Below are 20953 nucleotides of genomic sequence, written 5' to 3'. Positions count from 1 at the left end.
TTTCTAGATTTAGGTAATTAAATTAATTTATCAGTATGCGTGACCAGTATGCGTCTCCTGTTCAAAAGGGCGACATCTATAAATATGCATGTCTTTGCATATTTATAACCGCCATCCTTCCGAATTGTCCAACATTATCCATGGACAGCCCGAGTATGTGTAGATTGGGTTCGTTTTGCCGTATGTTGTGCTCTGGATCCGATGCGGAATTTCGTCGGTGCCTCCCTGTTGTTCTCCAGATGCACATCCTCTTTGTTTATTGCGGAGACGTGTATCAGGAGAACAACGGGGAGGTGCTGCCGAAATTTTGGTTCGATCCGGAGCAGAGCATGGGAAAACGAACCCAATCTACACATACTCGGGTGGGATTAGGGCATATTTTACCTATTAGCGTGTAGGTTGCCTGGACGTAATAAACATGGCAAACCTGATTAACCGATGAATATAAATGCTAAATTATATATAAATATATTTGTTCTGTCTTTAGTAGCTAGGCAAGATGAGTGATCGTGCGTGGATGTATACCGGTCACCCTAGTCAGAAAGAGATGACGAAATAATGGTTTGTAAAAAGAAAGGAATTTGTGAAAGCCGGATTCGCAAATGGCCAGGAAAGAAACTATTGCCCCTGTCCTGGATGCGACAACTATAAAAAGACGACAGAGGCTGTAATGATTAAACACCTGCAGAAAAGGGGTTTTAAGCCTAATTATACGGTGTGGACATTTCATTGTGAGTCTATACAACGCACAAGAGCTGAGGTGGTCCGTCGTCACACGGACGAGCATGGTACCGGGATCGAAGACATGGTGCAAGACTTTGATGATGCTCGGGATTCGGAAGATGAGATGGAGGAATCTGCAAAGGCCTTTTATGAAATGTTGGAGTCTTCAAAACGTCCTCTCCATGAGCACACCGAGCTCTGTCAACTGGATGCAATTGCACAAGTAATGGCTCTGAAGGCTCAGTTCAACTTGGGAAGAGAATGCTACGACGCGATGATGACACTATTTGGACGCTTCCTACCCAAAGGCCATGTCATACCTGCAAACCTCTACGAGTCGGACAAAATACTTAAGATGCCCTATGAGAAGATAGATGCATGTGAGAAAGGATGTGTCTTATTTAGGAAGGAGTATGCACACTTGGACTATTGTCCCAATTGCGAGTCTTGCAGGTATCTTGTGGTAGACAACAGTATGGGTGAGAAGAGGCAGACCAAAATCGCAGTTAGTGTTCTTTGGTATATGCCAATCGTACCAAGACTTCAACGTCTTTTCATGGTCGAAGAGACAGCCAGACAGATGACATGGCACAAATTGGGAAAAGAACCGAACTAGATGCGAATGGGAATAAGACGGTGGTACACACATCGGATGGGGAAGCGTGGAAACATTTCGATGGATTGCATTAGGATAAAGCGGAGTATCCAAGGAATCCTCGAGTCTGCGCCGCCACGGATGGTTTTAATCCCTTCGGCATGACGGCAACCCAATACAGTTGTTGGCCTGTATTTGTCATTCCACTCAATCTCCCCCCGGGCTGATTATGCAAAGAAAGAACATATTTTTGACGTTGATAATTCCAGGGCCCAATTATCCGGTGAAGAATATGAATGTGTACCTGCAACCGCTTAAGGATGAATTGGAAGAATCTTGGGATAATGGGGTCAAGACATAAGATGCCGCTAGAAAAGAAAACTTCAAAATGCATGTGTGGTACATGTACTCTATGCATGACTTGCCAGCGTATGTGCTATTCTCTCGATGGTGTGTGCATGGAAGGTTCCCGTGCCCCCAATGCAAGGCAGCTCTTCAGTTTCATTGGTTGCAGGAGGGTCGGAAGTATTCTTGCTTTGACTTGCATAGACAGTTCCTGGATCTTGACCATCAGTTCAGAAAAGACAAGAAGAACTTTACCAAAGGTAAAGTTGTCAAAAACTTGGCACCACCTGCGTTGACAGGCCAACAGATCCTGGATCAGTTAAATGCCCTCGAGCCTGATCCAGAGCGTCCGGGGTATTTCAAGGGGTATAATTCAAAACACGCCTGGACTCACAAGCGATGCTTCTGGGATTAGCCTTACTTCAAAGACCTCCTTCTTCCACACAATATCGACATGATGCACACTGAAAAGAATAATGGAGAGGCTATTTTTGGTACATTGTTCGACATAGATGGGAAGACAAAGGATAATACTAAGGCTAGAGTCGATCAAGAGACACTATGTCATAGACAGTTACAAAACATGCGAGAAGGCAAAGGAAAGCAGAAGTGGTCGAAGCCAAAGGCCTGGTTCAATCTTGGAAGGTCAGCTATGAGGGAAATTATCTTGTGGGTCAAAATGCACTTGATGTTTCCCGATGGGTATGCAGCGAATCTAAAGAGGGGAGCGAGTCTTGAAAAATTAAAAATCTTTGGTCTCAAGAGTCATGATTGACACATATGGCTAGAGCGGGTAATGCCGGTGATGTTACGTGGCTTTATTCCTGAGAATGAATGGCTAGTACTGGCGGAGCTGAGCTATTTCTTCTGTGTTCTTTGTGCGAAAGAATTGTCACCTAGCGTGGTAGAAGACATGGAGGAGTTTGCACCGGAGTTGTTGTGCAAGTTAGAGAAGATCTTTCCACCGGGCTTCTTTAATCCAATGCAGCATTTGATTTTACATCTACCGACCGAGGCAAGATTGGGTGGGCCCGTGCAAGATCGTTGGTGCTATGCAACTGAGAGGATGCAGACGACCTTTCGAGCTAAATGTAAAAATAAGCGTAGAATTGAAGCATCGATGGCTGAGGCATTCATTACTCAGGAGGTGGCAAACTTTGTGACAACACACTATGAAGCCAAAAAACATCATTTGCATAATCCGAAGCCTCGGCACAATGATGCAGACCCTAAAAAAGGTGGGTCAAACCTCAGCCTATTTAAAGGGAAGCTCGCACCAGCCGGTGCTTCGAAACCAATAATGTTGGATGTCGAAGAATGGCGGAACGTTTCGTTGTATATCTTCAACAACCTAAGAGAAGTGCGGGCGTACATCGAGTGAGTTCTCGGCACATTTTCCCGTAACTTCTAATTCCTTTGAACTGCTCTTATTCCCGGATATTTCAAACAGCCGTTACGTCGCCAAATTCTCGGATGGAGCGGTGATCGAAAATGATTCCGTCGAAGAGTATTAGCTTCTTTCAAAGACAGGAGGCGGCTATCCCGGTTTCATCTCTTGGTTCAAACAAACGGTAATTATCAATAATGGACCATTTCATTTCTTGGTCTAACTTGCGGCTAATGCAACAATCGTTTCGTATTAAACTTGTAGGCTAATTCAGAGTCTATGGACGCCGAATTGAGACAAGTCGATAATGGTTTTGACTATAAGGTCCGTTCATTTGAGAAATACAACATCAACGGGTATCTCTTTCGTACCTTTGGCAAAGAGCTATCTATGCCCGACGGGAAATCTACAAATTGTGGTGTCTCTGCTATCGGCGAAGGTGTTATCGAGTATTATGGAAGAGCTGAAGCAATTTATGAACTTCAATTCTATGGTGAAAACCCACCGAACGTCGTAGTCTTCAAATGTTATTGGTTCCAGCCAAAGGAGACTAGAAGGACTCATGAACATATAGGACTAGTCGAAATCAATCCAAACACCCATTTAGATGTTCCCGATGTCTATATTACGGCTCAACAAGCGACCCGAGTTTTCTATCTACCGTGGGCATGCCAAACGAATAAGAATCTGGAAGGTTGGTATGTTGTTTATGAAGTGTCGCCACATGTCAGACCACCTCTCCCAAATGAAGATGATTATGAACCTCACATTAACCCAGACACATATGATGGAGAATTCTTCCAAGAAACACGTCTTTCCAAGAAACGTTTCAAGAACCGTCGTGCTTCACCCAAGAACATGGAAGTAGACAGCGACAATGAATCCGACTCCAGCCCTGAGCCGGAACTAGAAGACCTGGAACTCGTAGAGGTTACTGATGCGGATGACCTGTCAATGCTTCAACGATTAAAGAAAGGCCTTTCACAACTTCACGCCGTTGAACCCGACGAGCACGTCATTCATGAAGACATGCGTGATAGTGATGATGATGATGCATTTATTGATGATGATTATTAGTTTGTAAGATTCACAACTTAAATTATATATATTTTAATCTTTCTTATTCATGTACATATTATTATTCATGTCAGTTATTCAATTTTTTTTATGTTGTACTAATTTCTTTTAATCTTTATCATGGCAGGTCACCAGGTGTTGAAAGATGGTGGGCGCTGGTCCAGATCGCTCGACGGGTTCTTCCCACGCGCCCCGCACGAGGGGTGGTACTTCCCTTCCACCCCTATCTCTCCGTAGAGCCTTGGTAGACAGTTTGTCGACACCACCCGTGGGTTCTTCTTCGTCGGCGGCATTGCCCACTGGGAGAGGTGCTGGTCGGGTAGGGAAGAAGGGGAAGGGTACAGGGAGAGGTGGTGGCCGCGGAAGATCCAGGAGGACTGTTGAACCGTCCTCGTCACCACCACCAGCTCATTCACGCGAGCATAAGACTACTATGGTCGACCCGTTTGCGGAGCAGGCTACGGGGACTCCGTTCCAGGAGCCTGGTGTTGACGGGCATTCGTCCCATGAGACTCCGGTCCACGAGCAGCCTCGGGTCGAGGTGCATTCGGCCCGTGAGACTACAGTTCCGGAGGCTTCACCCGACGTGGAGAGGCCCGGATGGGAGACCTGGCCGGATCAGACCGAGTTGTCGGATCGTACCGAGGGTCCGGGTGGTTCAGGGAGCGGGGATGGCGGGGATGAGCTTACGGGTAGTGAGGTCGATGTGCAGGTGGACGGGGCCACTATGTACAAGCGTGGTAGTACACGTCTCCCGGTCGTGCCAGCTACCCGCGAGCAGAGGCAAGTGATTAAAGTTGAAGGAGATAGGTAAGTACATTTACTCTTTTTTTAGCTTTTCCCTTCAAGTTTATTCAAATTCTAATGCGTTGACCTTATCATACTGCAGGGGATGGGTACACCCTCTTGGAGTCCGCAGGCCGAACTCCGTCCTTGGTGTGCTTTGCCTGACAAATTTCCCGGGGTTTGTCACGTTGCCTGGTGAGGGTTAGGTTCCTACACTAGGATTTTCCTGGGAGCACTACCAGGCTGCGCAGGCCCCGCCAGAGGAGATTATAGGTGGTGTCTTGTGCCACACGAGGGCCGAGATGGTGATCAAGAGCTTTTGGGTAAATTATCCTTTTACACAATATAAAATTAATAATATAAGTAATTATTGTACTAATCGGTGTTTTCACGTTTGATTGCAGACCTTCTATAGGTGTGAGGAAGGATATGAGGAGGAGGCGGCCAGGGTCTCGAGGCCGCGTGTAGGCGGTTACTGCAGAACTTACGCCACGAGGTTCGGCCAGAGGCTATTCGAGACTACAATGCCACGCGTGGTATTAAGAAGCAGAAGAAGGATTGACGCGGAAAGTTTCTGAAGAAGGAGCAATACATGAAGGTAATTACCTATTCTTAAGTCCTTCTACGTAGTTTTCTTAATTTCATTCATAGGCACATCGCTCAAAATTGTTTCTAATAACTTACAGGTGCCCCCGAGATGGTGTGCGGATAAGATGGATTGTTGGGAGGCGTTGGTTGATGAGTGGTGCACAGGCAGCTGGCGAGCCATCCACGAGAATGCGAAGGATCGGCGTAGCCAAATGGTTGGTGTGCCACACCATCAAGGCAGTGCCAACTTACTTCAGTTCGGACAAAACTTGGTATGTGATTTGCTTCATGATTCATGCAATTCATTCTTCATGCTAATATTTTGTTCCTCTCTTTTAGGCGCATCACAATAAGACGGAGATGCCACACTTGTACGACCTTTATGGCATGGTCCATACTGCCTCGTACAAGAAGGCGAAGGCATTCTCTGAGTCTGACGTGGATGATCCCAATAACTTCACCAACATATCATCCCACTAGAAGCTCGTGGCATACAGGGACGCGGGGAAGGCTACGAAAGGGGATGACTTTAACCCTAGCTAGGAACCTTTGGATCCAGAGCTGGTGATGATATCTAGTGGCGAGAGGCCCCATGGCTCGATAGCCATTGGAGATGGGATAATACGTTGTCCACTCACTCTCCCGGAGATCAAGGCGCGCCAGTCGAGAAACTGTCCTGAGATAACGAGTAGTCCACAGCCAGTTGATCTTGCCATCGAGGTTAGTTGTACGGACTAAGAACACTTTCATCCATTTCATTATGTGTGTCACCATAGATCATTACTGTGGTAACGAGGAATGGTGTTTCAGGCTGCTCTTCAGAAAGAGAGATTGGCAAACCAGGCTGCTCTTGAGAAAGAGATATTGGCAAGCCATGCTGCTCTTGAGGCTGCTCTTGAGAAAGAGAGATTGGCAAGTCAGGCTGCTCTTGATGAGAGGGACCAGACCATGACACGATTGATTAAGGAGGAGAAGTCCCAGAATGAGGCGGGTCAACGGGCCCTGTACGAGCTTTTTGTGGTAAGTTTTTTTCACATTAGCCAAATCATGTGTGTAATGTCTGTTTCATTACTAACTAATACGACCCACTCTTCAGGGTTTGTGCGAGAAGAGCGGTCAAGTCCCTCCGCCGATGCCCGTCTTATCTTCGATTGGCACGGTGAGTTTCATTATAAACTAGTATTAATAATTGAGTGTCATCATGCTAACTGAGACATTGCAAAATATCTATTCTGCAGAATAACTCCCGAGCGGGATCGCACGATCCTTCTCCAGGTGTTTCTCCTCCTTGATGACCACTACGGGAAGTTTCTCGTCTCCTCTATCATATTCTCCTTACCTTAATTTCCCCAACAATGACATAATTAGCCCACTTAGCTCCAAAAAGACATAGTTAGCTAATTTAGCTTCAAGAAGAGGAGAAGAGGAGAAGAAAAAGGACCTATGAAAAGAAAGAAGAAGAAGAAGAAGAGAAGAAGGAGGAGGAGGAGGAGGAGAAGGCCAAGGACCTTCTAGTTCTTCTCCTCCTCCTCCTCCTTCTCCTCCTTCTTCTTTATTTCTTCTTCTTCTCCTCCTCCTCCTCTTTCTTCTCCTCTTTCATATTCTCCTTGCCTTAATTTCCCCAACAATGACATAATTAGCCCATTTAGCTCCAAAATGCCATAATAAGCTCAAAATGGCATAAGAACCTTGGTTAGCTCATTAATATTATATACTTAGCTTGTTTTGCTCTAAAATGAGATAATTAGCCCATTTAGCTCCAAAAAGACATAGTTAGCTTATTTAGCTCCAAGAAGAGGAGAAGAAATAGGAAAAATGAAAAGAAAGAAGAAGAAGAAGAAGAGAAGAAGGAGAAGGACGAGGAGGAGGAGGAGGAGAAGGAGGAGAAGGCCAAGGACCTTCTAGTCCTTCTCCTCCTCCTCTTTCTCCTCCTTCTTCTTTATTTCTTCTTCTTCTCCACCTCCTCATCTTTCTTCTCCTCTTTCATATTCTCCTTGCCTTAATTTCCCCAACAATGACATAATTAGCCCATTGAGCTCCAAAATGTCATAATAACCTCAAAATGGCATAACAACCTTGGTTAGATCATTAATATTATATACTTAGCTTGTTTTCCTCAGAAATGGGATAATTCGCCCATTTAGCTCCAAAAAGACATAGTTAGCTAATTTAGCTCCAAGAAGAGGAGGAGAGGAGGAGAAATAGGAAAAATGAAAAGAAAGAAGAAGAAGAAGAAGAAGAAGAGAAGAAGGAGGACGAGGAGGAGGAGGAGGAGAAGGCCAAGGACCTTCTAGTCCTTCTCGTCCTCCTCCTCCTTCTCCTCCTTCTTTATTTCTTATTCGTCTCCTCCTCCTCCTCTTTTTTCTCCTCTTTCATATTCTCCTTGCCTTAATTTCCCCAACAATGACATAATTAGCCCATTTAGCTCCGAAATGCCATAATAAGCTCAAAATGGCATAAGAACCTTGGTTAGCTCATTAATATTATATACTTAGCTTGTTTTCCTCTAAAATGAGATAATTAACCCATTTAGCTCCAAAAAGACATAGTTAGCTAATTTAGCTCCAAGAAGAGAAGAAGAGGAGAAATGAAAAGGAAGAACAAAAAGAAGAAGAGAAAGAGAAGAGAAGGAGAAGGAGAAGAAGGAGGAGGAGAAGAAGGAGAAGGAGTAGGAGGAGGAGGAGGAGGAGAAGGAGGAGAAGGCCAAGGACCTTCTAGTCCTTCTCCTCGTCCTCCTCATTCTCCTCCTTCTTCTTTATTTCTTCTTATTCTCCTCCTCCTCCTCTTTCTTCTCCTCTTTCATATTCTCCTTTCCTTAATTTCCCCAACAATGACATAATTAGCCCATTTAGCTCCATAATGCCATAATAAGCTCAAAATGGCATAAGAACCTTGGTTAGCTCATTAATATTATATACTTAGCTTGTTTTCCTCTATAATGACATAATTAGCCCGTTTAGCTCCAAAAAGACATCGTTAGCTAATTTAGCTCCAAGAAGAGGAGAAGAGGAGAAATAAAAAGAAGGAAGAAGAAGAAGAAGAAGAAGAAGAAGAAGAAGAAGAAGAAGAAAAGAAGAAGAGAAGGAGGAGGAGAAGAAGGAGGAGGAGAAGAAGGAGAAGGAGGAGGAGGAGGAGGAGGAGGAGGAGAAGGAGGAGAAGGCCAAGGACCTTCTAGTCCTTCTCCTCCTCCTCCTTCTCCTCCTTCTTGTTTATTTCTTCTTCTTCTCCTCCTCCTCCTCTTTCTTCTCCTCTTTCATATTCTCCTTGCCTTAATTTCGCCAACAATGACATAATTAGCCCATTTTTCTCCAAAATGCCATAATAAGCTCAAAATGGCATAAGAACCTTGGTTAGGTCATTAATATTATATACTTAGCTTGTTTTCCTCTAAAATAAGATAATTAGCCCATTTAGCTCCAAAAAGACATAGTTAGCTAATTTAGCTCCAAGAAGAGGAGAAGAGGAGAAGAAATAGGAAAAATGAAAAGAAAGAAGAAGAAGAAGAAGAGAAGAAGGAGAAGGAGGAGGAGGAGGAGGAGGAGAAGGAGGAGAAGACCAAGGACCTTCTAGTCCTTCTCCTACTCCTCCTCCTTCTCCTCCTTCTTCTTTATTTCTTCTTCTTCTCCTCATCCTCCTCTTTCTTCTCCTCTTTCATATTCTCCTTGCCTTAATTACCCCAACAATGACATAATTAGCCCATTTAGCTCCAAAATGTCATAATAACCTCAAAATGGTATTAGAACCTTGGTTAGCTCATTAATATTATATACTTAGCTTGTTTTCCTCCAAAACGGGATAATTAGCCCATTTAGCTCCAAAAATACATAGTTAGCTAATTTAGCTCCAAGAAGAGGAGAAGAAATAGGAAAAATGAAAAGAAAGAAGAAGAAGAAGAAGAGAAGGAGGAGGAGGAGAAGGAGGAGGAGAAGGCCAAGGACTTTCTAGTCCTTCTCCTCCTTCTTCTTTATTTCTTCTTCTTCTCCTCCTCCTCCTCTTTCTTCTCCTCTTTCATATTCCCCTTGCCTTAATTTCCCTAACAATGACATAATTAGCCAATTTAGCTCCTAAAATACATTATAAGCTCAAAATGGCATAAGAACCTTGGTTAGCTCATTAATATTATATACTTAGCTTGTTTTCCTCTATAATGACATAATTCGCCCATTTAGCTCCAAAAAGACATAGTTAGCTAATTTAGCTCCAAGAAGAGGAGAAATGAAAAGAAGGAAGAAGAAGAAGAAGAAGAAGAAGAAGAGAAGAAGAAGAGAAGGAGAAGGAGAAGGAGAAGAAGAAGGATCGAGGAGAAGAAGGAGAAGGAGCCCTCCTTCTTCTCCTTCTTCTTCTCTCCTCCTTCTTCTCCTTCTTCTTCTCTTCTTCTTTTTTCTTCTTCTCATCCTCCTTCTCCTTCCCCTCCTCCTCCTCCTCCTCCTCCTTCTTGTTTTTCTTCACCTTTTTCTCTTCTTGCTTCTTGTCTTTCTTCTTTAATTTAGCTTATTTGTCATATATATGTTGTTATTGTTCTTCTTCTGACTTTCTTATTCCCATTTAGCAGATTGGATGTACTACATGCATGGAAGCTGGCATTGGAGTGCTTTAGTTTCTGTTTTATTTGAGTTGATGAACAATGTGGAACTATATGTATATGTATATATGGATGAACAATATATGTGCAACTATATGTATTTATATATGGATGAAACTTTGTATGTGTTGGTTCTTTTGATATATGGGATGTCCGTTGATGAACAAATGGCATTGATGAGATTTATATGTATATCATATATGTGTTGTGACATATTTATCATATATCTGCTATGAATTATATGTATATGTGCTGTGAAATAGAAAAATAAAAAAATGTGACAATATAGGCTCTTTGCCATCAGCAAGCTGATGGCAAAGGCCTTTGCCATCAGCTGACCGACAACAAAGGTGCCACATGGCGCCCAGCTGTGCAACATGGGCAATAGCAGCTGGCCATATAGTATCTTTGCCGTCTGCTTCCACGGGGGGCAGACGACAAAGAAGAGGGCACAAAGGAGGGGGGAGGGGTAGGCCGACGGCAAAGAGTGGAGGGGGGGAGGAGGAGGAGGTAGACGGCAAAGAAGAGGGGGAAGGTAGACGTCAAAGAAGAGGGGGAGGCAGACGACAAAGAAGAGGGGGGAGGCAGACGGCAAAGCTTCCGTTAGCCCCTAACGGAGGCAACGCCTGTCGGCTACTGTCTCGACCACTTTGCCGACTGCTCCTATGAAAAGCTGACGGGAAAGCGCTTTGCTGTCCGCTACAATGCCGTCGTAGGCTGACGCGGAAATTTTGCCGGTCGTGAGATTCTTTGCTGTCTGTTATATTCTCTTTGCCGTCCGGGATTTACACTTTGCCGTCTGTGATGGCAGACGGCAAAGAAGCTAATTCCTGTAGTGAGAGATGCTTCTCCCTCAAAGATATATGGATTATGATAGCATGGGTCGCCATGATTTTCTGGATAGACATGCTAGTAGACGGATGATTTATAACCTGGTATTTAGTCAAGGTACTCGAGAGATTATTACTTTTCCTGCTCCATCTTTGTTTGATCTTCATGCAGGTAGGTACACTATTATGCCCGTGGACATCTACGCATATTGGGGCCTGGCCCAACAACAGGCGCCCGCGCCCGAGCCGCCAGTCGAGTACCAGACGCCAGTTTATCAGTGGGAGCCAGAGGAGCTCACACAGCAGTGGCATCCACAGTCTACTCCGGAGTATCCTGGAGCTGGTTATTTCCCTCCATGGGAGTAGACCAAGCTAGGCCAAAAGCCTAAGCTTGGGGGAGTACGTGTTCTCACCGACTTTTCATTCATGCTTATGCTTTCGCTTTGTTAGCCGGTGTTTACACTTTGCCACTGTATTATCCATGCTAGTTTCTTTTCGTTTTCTTGTTTTCTTGTTTTGTGTCCTTTTGAGAAAATCCAAAAAGATTTTTCGTTCTTCTTTTTCTTGTTGGGAGTTTTCCCGTGTAAATAGTTTCTTTTTCTTTGTGTCAAGGTAGAAGATATTGGTTACAATGCTTAGTGGTTATTACATGCTTACCTGCTTAGCTTTCAAAGAGCGATATTATTTTGTCTTCTCCTTTGTGTTTGCCTGCAGATTCAGCTTAGTCCAATGCGCTTATTATCGTTTTCATCGTTCGATCGTGCAAATGAAAGGAAACAATGATGATATATGATGAAGTGACTGAGACTGAAAAGCTGGTATGAACTCTATCTATTTTGTTTTTGTAAATATGACTAGCTTGTCAACCCAGATTTAGCTTTGTTGTGAGAGAACCATGTTTGCAATGACAACTTAGAGATCATAGTTTCTGATGCCATGCTTATTTAGCTGAGAGCTTACAATGGTTTGTCTTGATTGCCAACATAGATTTTGAGATGACTGTGATGTAGTATGATAGGATGGTATTCTCCGTTGAATGTTTCAAGTAGCTTGACTTGGCGCATGTTCATGCATGTAGTTGAAACAAAATCAACATAGCCTCTATGATGTTCGTGTTCATGGTGATTTATATCATGTTCATGCTTGCATTCAATGTTAGTCAAACTCATTGCATCTTGATGATTGTTGTCGCTCTCTAGTTGGTCGCTTCCCAGTCTTTTGCTAGCCTTCACTTGTACTAAGCGGGAATACTGCTTGTGCATCCACTTAGATGAACCCAACAGTTTTTCCATGAGAGTCCACCATACCTACCTATTTGCGGTATCTACCTGCCGTTCCAAGTAAATTTGCATGTGCCATTCTCTAAACCTTGAAGAAATAATCTGTTTTGCATGCCCGAACCGCTCATGTGGTGATAGAGGGCTATTGGTATCTTCCATGCTAGGAGTGTTATCCTCGACATGTGTTTATTCATAGTCATTCACGAGAAAGGGGCCGGTATTTGGGATGCCTAGTTCCATGCTTAAATCGAAAACATAACTGTAAGGCAAGAGTCCCCCCGGATTGAAGTTAGTATGGACGGTACCCGAGGATTGGGCTAGCCGTGGAGTGTGATTGATTGGTGGTGGGGGAGTTAAAACTTTACTTTTCTGTTTGGGAACCGCCTATAGCATGAGTAGCATGGAAGATATTGAGAACTCTTAGTCATTGCGTTGACAATGAAAGCATTCCACCCAAAATTATTATCTCTGTTTTCAAAGCTTGAGCTGTGGCACCTCTGCAAATCAATGCTTCCCTCTACGAAGGGCCTGTCTATTTATTTTCCTATCGAGTCATCCTCCTCTTATATAAGCACCAATTAGAGAGCACCTCTGTCATTTTTATGCTTTGCTTTTGATTGATATTGAGTATGACTATGACTGGATCTTCGTTGCTATGAATTACAATGTTTAGTCAGCCCTTGATCTTTGAAAGTGCTCTGCATTTATGTTTTGCGGTCTCAGAAAGAGCTAGCGAGATACCACGTATTCATATTGCTTCATGCTTATTTTGATTGAAGTGTTGGTATTTGAAACTCATTATTATTTGCCCGTTAGCTGATTATGCCATTGATATTAGTTTATCGTGAGACCTTTGTGTCATTTGCTTATGTGGTTAACTTGTGATATTGCTGAAATTATGGTTATGAGTTAGACATAGTTGCAACAACAAGGTCAAACAGAGTTTGTCAAAGTTTTTCTTTCTCTCTCAGTTTGTCAACTGAGTTTCTTGAGGACAATCAAGGTTTTAAGCTTGGGGGAGTTAATACGTCTCCATCGTATCTACTTTTCCAAACTCTTTTGCCCTTGTTTTGGACTCTAATTTGCATGATTTGAATGGAACTAACCTGGACTAACGCTGTTTTCAGCAGAATTGCCTTGGTGTTATTTTTGTGCAGAAATCAAAGTTCTCCAAACGTCCTGAAAATTTACAGGGAGCAGTTTTGGAAAATATCAAAAATATCTGCGCCAAGTTCCACCTCAGGGGGTGGGCTAGTGGGCCACAAGCCACTGCTCCGCCACCACCCCCCTGGTGGCGGTGGGTAGGCTTGTGGGGCCCACAGGCACCTGCCGCCCCCAACTCCAGCTCTATAAGTTGCCTTTCGTCATAGAAAAAATAAAAAGAGAAGTTTTCATCGCGTTTTCGATACGGAGGCGCCGCCACCTCCTGTTCTTCATCTGGAGGGAAGATTTGGAGTCCGTCTTGGGCTCCGGAGAGGGGAAATTGTCGCCATCGTCATCATCAACCTTCTTCCCTCTCCAATTCCATGTAGCTCTTCGTCGTTCGTGAGTAATCTATTCGTAGGCAAGCTGGGCGGTGATGAGTAGGATGAGATCTATCATGTAATCGAGTTAGTTTTGATGGAGATTGATCCCTATTATCCACTATGTTTTGAGAATGATGTTGCTACTACTTTGCCATGCTTAATGCTTGTCACTAGGGCCCGAGTGCCATGATTTCAGATCTGAAATTATTATGTTGTCACCAATATATGTGTGTTTTAGATCCGATCTTGCAAGTTGTAGTTACCTACTATGTGTTACGATCCGGCAACCCCGGAGTGACAATAACGGGAACCACTCCCGATGATGACCATAGTTTGAGGAGTTCATGTGTTCACCAAGTGCTAATGCGTTGGTCCGGTTCTTTATTAAAAGGAGAACCTTAATATCCCGTAGTTTCCTTTTGGACCCCGCTGCCACGGGAGGGATGGACAATAGATGTCATGCAAGTTCTTTTCCCTAAGCACGTATGACGACACACAGAATGCATGCCTACATCACATTGACGAACGGGAGCTAGCCACATATCTCTCCGTGTTATAGCTGTTGCATGATGAATATCATCCAAACAAATCACCGACCCATTGCCTATGAGTTTGTCCTACTGCTGATGTTACTTGTCTTGCTCTGCTGCTACTACTGTTGCTACTGATGTTACTTGTCTTGCTCTGCTACTACTATTGCTACTGCTGTCGCTTGCTACTGTTGCTACTTGCTACTGCTGTCACTACTGCTGTTCCTTGCCACTGCTATTGCTCGTTACACTGCTGCTACCTGCTACACTGTTGGTTCACCTACCGTTGACGGGAATTGACAACTTCCGTCGACGCGACAATGAAGGCGCCATTGATACAATTGTTAGGAATAGTCTTCCGTCAACAGATCGTTTCTGACACCGTTGTTATCATACTAATTTGCCGTTACTACTGTGCTTGTAGATACTAATCTTTCAGGTGTGGTTGAATCCGACAAATTCAGCTGCTAATACTCGAGAGTATTCTCTACCTCCTTTAGGCGATCTACAAATTTGGGTCGAATACCCTACCCTCTAAAACTACTGCGAACCCACGCGCTGGTGGGCCGTCAACAACATTCTTCTAGTTTCATTACCACGGAGTGCTATCAGCATTCTTCTGGTGCCGTTGCAGGAGAAGGTTAGTTGTCATAAGCATTCGTCTAGTTAACGCCAGAGACTGCACGATCATTGACCAACGTAAGGAGGTCCTCGATGATGCGTATCCAGTTATCAACATCCAAGGGTTCAACTATCTCACTGAAGGTCAGGGGCGAACTCTTCATGAACTTCGGCAGAGTGGAACGACCATAGCCGTTACTGCCTTGCTGCTGGTTGTTCAGAAGAACTTGAGCCATCTGCTGGATAGTGGTAGTGTTGGCTTGACGTTCCACCCGGAGAACTTGGAGAAATTAATCTACGGTCATGTTCTCTGGTGGAGGCGGTGGCGGGGGAAGGTCACCTTGTGGCAGCTCCTAGTGACCTCGACCTTGAGCAGACCCACCGGCCTCCAGCTGCTTGCTAGAGTTGTTGCTGTTGGGGTTGCCAAAAGTACTCGTGCGGGGAGCAGTCAGCATCCTGTTTCGAGCAGTCAAGTCAAACAACTGAAATAGACGAAAGAAATAGCAACAAGAGGAAAACACACCTAAGGGGGTTGGCATAGTATAGGTGTGACAATCAAAGGTCTAAATACCCAACAGATAACATTTTCGATAAGATAGGTGATGTAGTCGCTTACATGTTGCTTAAGGAAAAAGCGTGACTTGCATCGAAACACAAACAATAAAACAAACAACAAAGCACACATGGTTTCATATGAACCATTACACGGACTCGACTTCGCATGAGGGATACATAACATATCCTAGCGTAGGGGTTCTTGGACTCAAGTGATGGAGTGCTAGGTCTCGTACTCACGGTCCTTGAGGTCTTCCTCTAAGCCATCATCTGTACGGGCATCATCTCCTATCGAGGGGGCGGAGGACAAGAAGGTCCATCCGGACGACACTTCGTCGGTGGATCGGTGAAGAGTGCATGATACTCCTTCGCACTCATGCAATGACGACGTGTGGGTGCATCTCTAGCGGGGTACTCCTCCTTTGTAAGCAATAGCCGGTCTTCCCTCGGGGGCTCCATCCTTCTTGATGTTGCCTGTCTTCCTCTTGGCTTGTCAGAGCAGCTCACGGGTGTGGTGGTGTTCCTTGTGGAGCTTCATGGACTCCTTCATCAGGTTGTGTGCTAGATTATTGGCGGAGAGGCTGAAGTAGGTATGGAACCTGAGCGGTGTTCCATCCTTCGGAGATGGGATCAACGTCCAACTCTCGCCAATATCATATTTCCCAAAAGGAAGTGGTAAGTAGCCGGCTCGTCAGCCATCTCTGGGATGATGTCTCGAAGGTGGATGAGTGCCTTCCGAGCAGCTGTCTAACTGCTAATGCTAGAGTCTCCATATTTGGGCCTTCAAAGAACCAAATTGTGAGGGAGTCGTTTGTCTTCAAAACTACATCAACGTGGTACTCCTTCGTGGTGGCATCGACCCAGTTCTCGTGGTAGAGGAAAACGGATGATCGACAAAACTGGCACTTCTCCAGGCTATCCTTAAGGAGAAGGAGAAAGCCGAATGCTAGGTCTTCGGGTACGACGGCCATATACAAGCTTTAAGGGGAGAGTGTTAGTAAAGCTTTTGCAAAATAGAGTGGCAGAGGTAAGAAGTGCAGAAACTCCTAATTATAGATGCTATGTATGGTTTTTGGAAAGGGGTTTGTCCTAACTAACGTCCATGCTAACTAAGGGTTCCTACAGTCAGGATGGTTCTGATAAAAAGTTTGTGGGGGCCCTGACTAATAATTCTATTGGGGAACGTTGCATGGGAAACAAAAAATTCCTACGCACACGAAGACCTATCATGGTGATGATCATCTACAAGAGGGAGATCCGATCTACATACCATTGTAGATCACTAAGTGGGAAGCGTTAAGAAACACAGTTGATGTAGTGGAACGTCTTCGCGATCCAAATCATCGCAGTCCCACGATCCGGTCCGATCTAGTAACGAACGGACGACACCTCCGCGTTCAGCACATGTACAGCTCGATGACGATCTCCGCCTTCTTGATCCAGCAAGACAGACAAAGAGGTAGCTGAATTATCTGGCAACATGACGGCCTGGCGGTGATGATGGTGGAGCTACTCCCGCAGGGCTTCGCCATGTCGTATCAATCTAGCTATGATATGCCACGAAGTAGTGGAGGGAGAGAGGTTTGCAGAAAGACTTAAGGTGCAAAACCCCTCTCAAACCTCCACTATATAGGAGGAACCAAGGGGTGGCTGCCTTGCATCCTACTCCAAGTAGGAGGGGTTGGCCGAGCCAAGGAGGAAGGTTTCCTCCTCCAATTCGGTTTGGAGGAGGAGTCCTTTCCTTCTTGCCCACCTCCTCTCTTTTTTTTCTTTCCTTTCCTTTTGTTGTTGCCTTAGCCGAAATAGGCTTATTGGGTTGGCCTTACAAGCCCACTAAGGGCTGGTGCGCCACCCATAGGCCTATTAGGTTCTCTCCCGGGTGGGTGGCCCCTCCCGGTAAAACCCCATAACCCATTCGTCACTCCCGGCACTTTACTCGTAATGCCCGAAATCTTTCCAGAAGCCAAATGCAACAATCCTATATATCAATCTTCGTTTCCGGACCATTCTGGAGACACTATTGACTTCCGGGATCTCATACGGGACTCCGAACAACATTCACTTACCAACATCAAAATTCAATTGTACTGAAAACGTCACCGAACCTTAAGTTTGCAGACCCCGCGGGTTCGAGAACTATGTAGACATGACCGAGACACTCTCTCGCCAATATCCAATAGCAGGACCTGGACGTCCATATTGGATCCTACATATTCTACAAAGATCTTATCGGTTGAACCTCTATGTCAAGGATTCACACAATCCCATATCATACTCTTTGTCCTTCGGTATGTTACTTGCCCGAGATTCGATCGTCGGTATCTCCATACCTATTTCAATCTCATTACCGGCAAGTCTCTTTACTCATTCCGTAGTACAATATCCCGTGACTAACTCTTTAGTCACATTGCTTGCATGGCTTGTTTGGGATGTTGTATTAGCGAGTGGGGACCGAGATACCTCTCCGTCACACGGAGTGACAAATCCCATTCTTGATCCATGTTAACTCAACGGACACCTTTGGAGATGCGTGTAGAGTATCTTTATAGTCACCCAATAGCGTTGTGATGTTTGACACACACAAGGCATTCCTATGGTGTCAATGAGTTACATGATCTCATGGTCATAGGAATGAGTACTTGACATGCAGAAAACAGTAGCAACAAAATGGCACGATCATATGCTACGTTTATAGTTTGAGTCTTGTCCATCACATCATTCTCCTAATGATGTGATCCCGTCATCAAGTGACAACACTTGTCTATGGCTAGGAAACCTTAACCATCCTTGACCAACAGGCTAGTCAACTAGCGACTCACTAGGGACATTGTTTTGTCTATATATCCACACATGCATTTATGTTTCCATTCAATACAATTATAACATGGATAATAAATAATTATCTTGAAACAAGAAATATAATATTAACTATTTTATTATTTCCTCTAGGGCATATTTCCAACAAAGTGATGATCACTAAATGCACGTGTAGAGTAATCCCACAGATCAATGCTCACTGAACACACAGAAGCTGGATTACAGAAGTCTTACATCCATACATACCGTGTGATACAAATAGAGACCATTATGGTCAAGTACTACATAGATAGGTCCTCGAAGGCTGACACTCCAAACATAACTTGGAATGGAAATCTTGAACTAAAGCATGAACCCTTGCCTTCAGCCTTAACCCCTACAGGCATTTTGAATGTGAAGCATCGTAGTTTGCATGTTCATCACCAATGAATTCTTCTCCCTATTCCTGCTCTTCCATGCCTGGCCAATTAAATAACCAGTGGCAAGTGATAACCCACAAGTATAGGGGATCAATTGTAGCCTTTCTCGATAAGTAAGAGTGTCGAACCCAACGACGAGGTAAAGGTAGGAAAAATATTCCCTCAAGTTCTATCGACCACCGATACAATTCTACGCACACTTTACGTTCGCTTTACCTAGAACAAGTATGAAACTAGAAGTACTTTGTAGGAGTGATAGGATAGGCTTGCAAGAAAGTAAAGAACATGTAAATAAAACTAGGGGCTGGTTAGATAAGGAAACAACTACGAGTGTCTAACGAGTGTGGAAAAGTGGTGGTAGGAGTTGCGGAATTGTCCCTAAGCAATTGACTACGTTACTAGATCGATAGCAAGTATCATGTGGGAGAGGCCTCTGCTAGCATGTCATCCCTTACTTGTAATTCTATGCACTTATGATTGGAACTATTAGCAAGCTTCTGTCACTCTAGCCTGCCAATACATAGTCCTATCAACATACAACTAACCCTACCGAGTGATCCACGCGCGCGATCATATGATGGGCACCAAAGGACAGCAACATAACCACAAGCAAATTAAACCAATCATAGCAATTCATCAATCACCGATAGGACAACGATAATCTACTCAGACATCATAGGATAGCAACACATCATTAGATAATAATATGTAGCATAAAGCACCATGTTCAAGTAGAGGGTACATCGGGTTGCGGGAGAGTGAACCGCTGAATATAGATGGGGAAAGATGATGGAGATGTTGGTGAAGATGACAGAGGTGTTGGTGTAGATCGCCGTCACACGATGATGTCCCGGGCGGTGTTCCGGCGCCGCCGAGAGAGGGGGAAAGAGCCCCCTCCTTCTTCTTATTCCTTGAACTCCTCCCTAGATGGGAGAAGGGTTTCCCCTCTGGTCCATGGTCTCCATGGCGGCGGAGGGGCGAGAGCCCCTCCGATATTGGATCTCTCTCTCTGTGTCCTTCTGTTTCTGCGCTCCCAGATTCTGCGTTTCACCGTTCCTTAAATTCCCGGAGATCCGCAACTCCGATTGGGCTGAAATTTTAACACTATTTTCTTCCGGATATTATCTTTCTTGCGGCGAAAGAAGGGCTCCAACAACCTGAAGGAGTGGCCTCAAGCCTTCCTGCCACGGGCCCACCCCCTGGCCGCGGTGACAGGGCTTGTGGGCACTCCGTGCATCGCCTCGCGTTGATTCTTCTTCCCAAAAATCATAAATATTCCAAAAAAATCCCCATAAGTTTTTATTACGTTTGGACTTCGCTTGGTATGGATATTCTGCGAAACAGAAAACATGAAACAAACAGGAACTGGCACTGGGCACTAGATCAATATGTTAGTCCCAAAATAGTATAAAAAGTTGCCAAAAGTATATGAAAGTTGTAGAATATTGGCATGAAACAATCCAAAATTATAAATATGACGGAGACGTATCAGCATCCCCAAGCTTAATTCCTGCTCGTCCTCGAGTAGGTAAATGATAAAAAAGATAATTTTTGATGTGGAATTCTACCTAGCACAATCTTGATCATATAATCTAATCATGGCATGAATACTAAAACACGAGTGATTCGAAGCAATAGTCTATTATTTGACATAAAGACAATAATATTTCAAGCATACTAACAAAGCAATCATGTCTTCTCAAAATATCATGGCCAAAGAAAGTTATCCCTACAAAATCATATAGTCTGGCTATGCTCCATCTTCCCCACACAACGTATTTAAATCATGCACAACCCCGGTTTTAGCCAAGCAATTGTTTCATACTTTAATGTTCTCAAAAAATTTCAACTTTCACGCAATACATGAGCATGAGGCATGGACATAGCACTATAGGTGGAATACAATATGGTGGTCGTGGAGAAGACAAAAAAGGAGGAGATAGTCTCACATCAACTAGGCGTATCAACGGGCTATGGAGATGCCCATCAATAGATATCAATATGAGTGAGTAGGGATTGCCACGCAACGGATGCACTAGAGCTTATAAGTGTATGAAAGATCACAAAAGAAACTAGTGGGTGTGCACCCAACTTGCTTTCTCACGAAGACCTAGGGCAATTTTGAGGAAGCCCATCATTGGAATATACAAGCCAAGTTATATAATGAAAATTTCCCACTAGTGTATGGAAGTGACAACATAGGAGACTCTGTGTCATGAAGATCATAGTGCTATTTGAAGCACAAGTGTGGAAGGAGGATTGTACAATTGTCCCTTCTCTCTTTTCTCTCAT

This window comes from Hordeum vulgare, chromosome 7H, assembly GCF_904849725.1.
Source record: "Hordeum vulgare subsp. vulgare chromosome 7H, MorexV3_pseudomolecules_assembly, whole genome shotgun sequence".
Taxonomy (NCBI): domain Eukaryota; kingdom Viridiplantae; phylum Streptophyta; class Magnoliopsida; order Poales; family Poaceae; genus Hordeum; species Hordeum vulgare.
Note: the sequence above shows the minus strand (reverse complement) of the source record.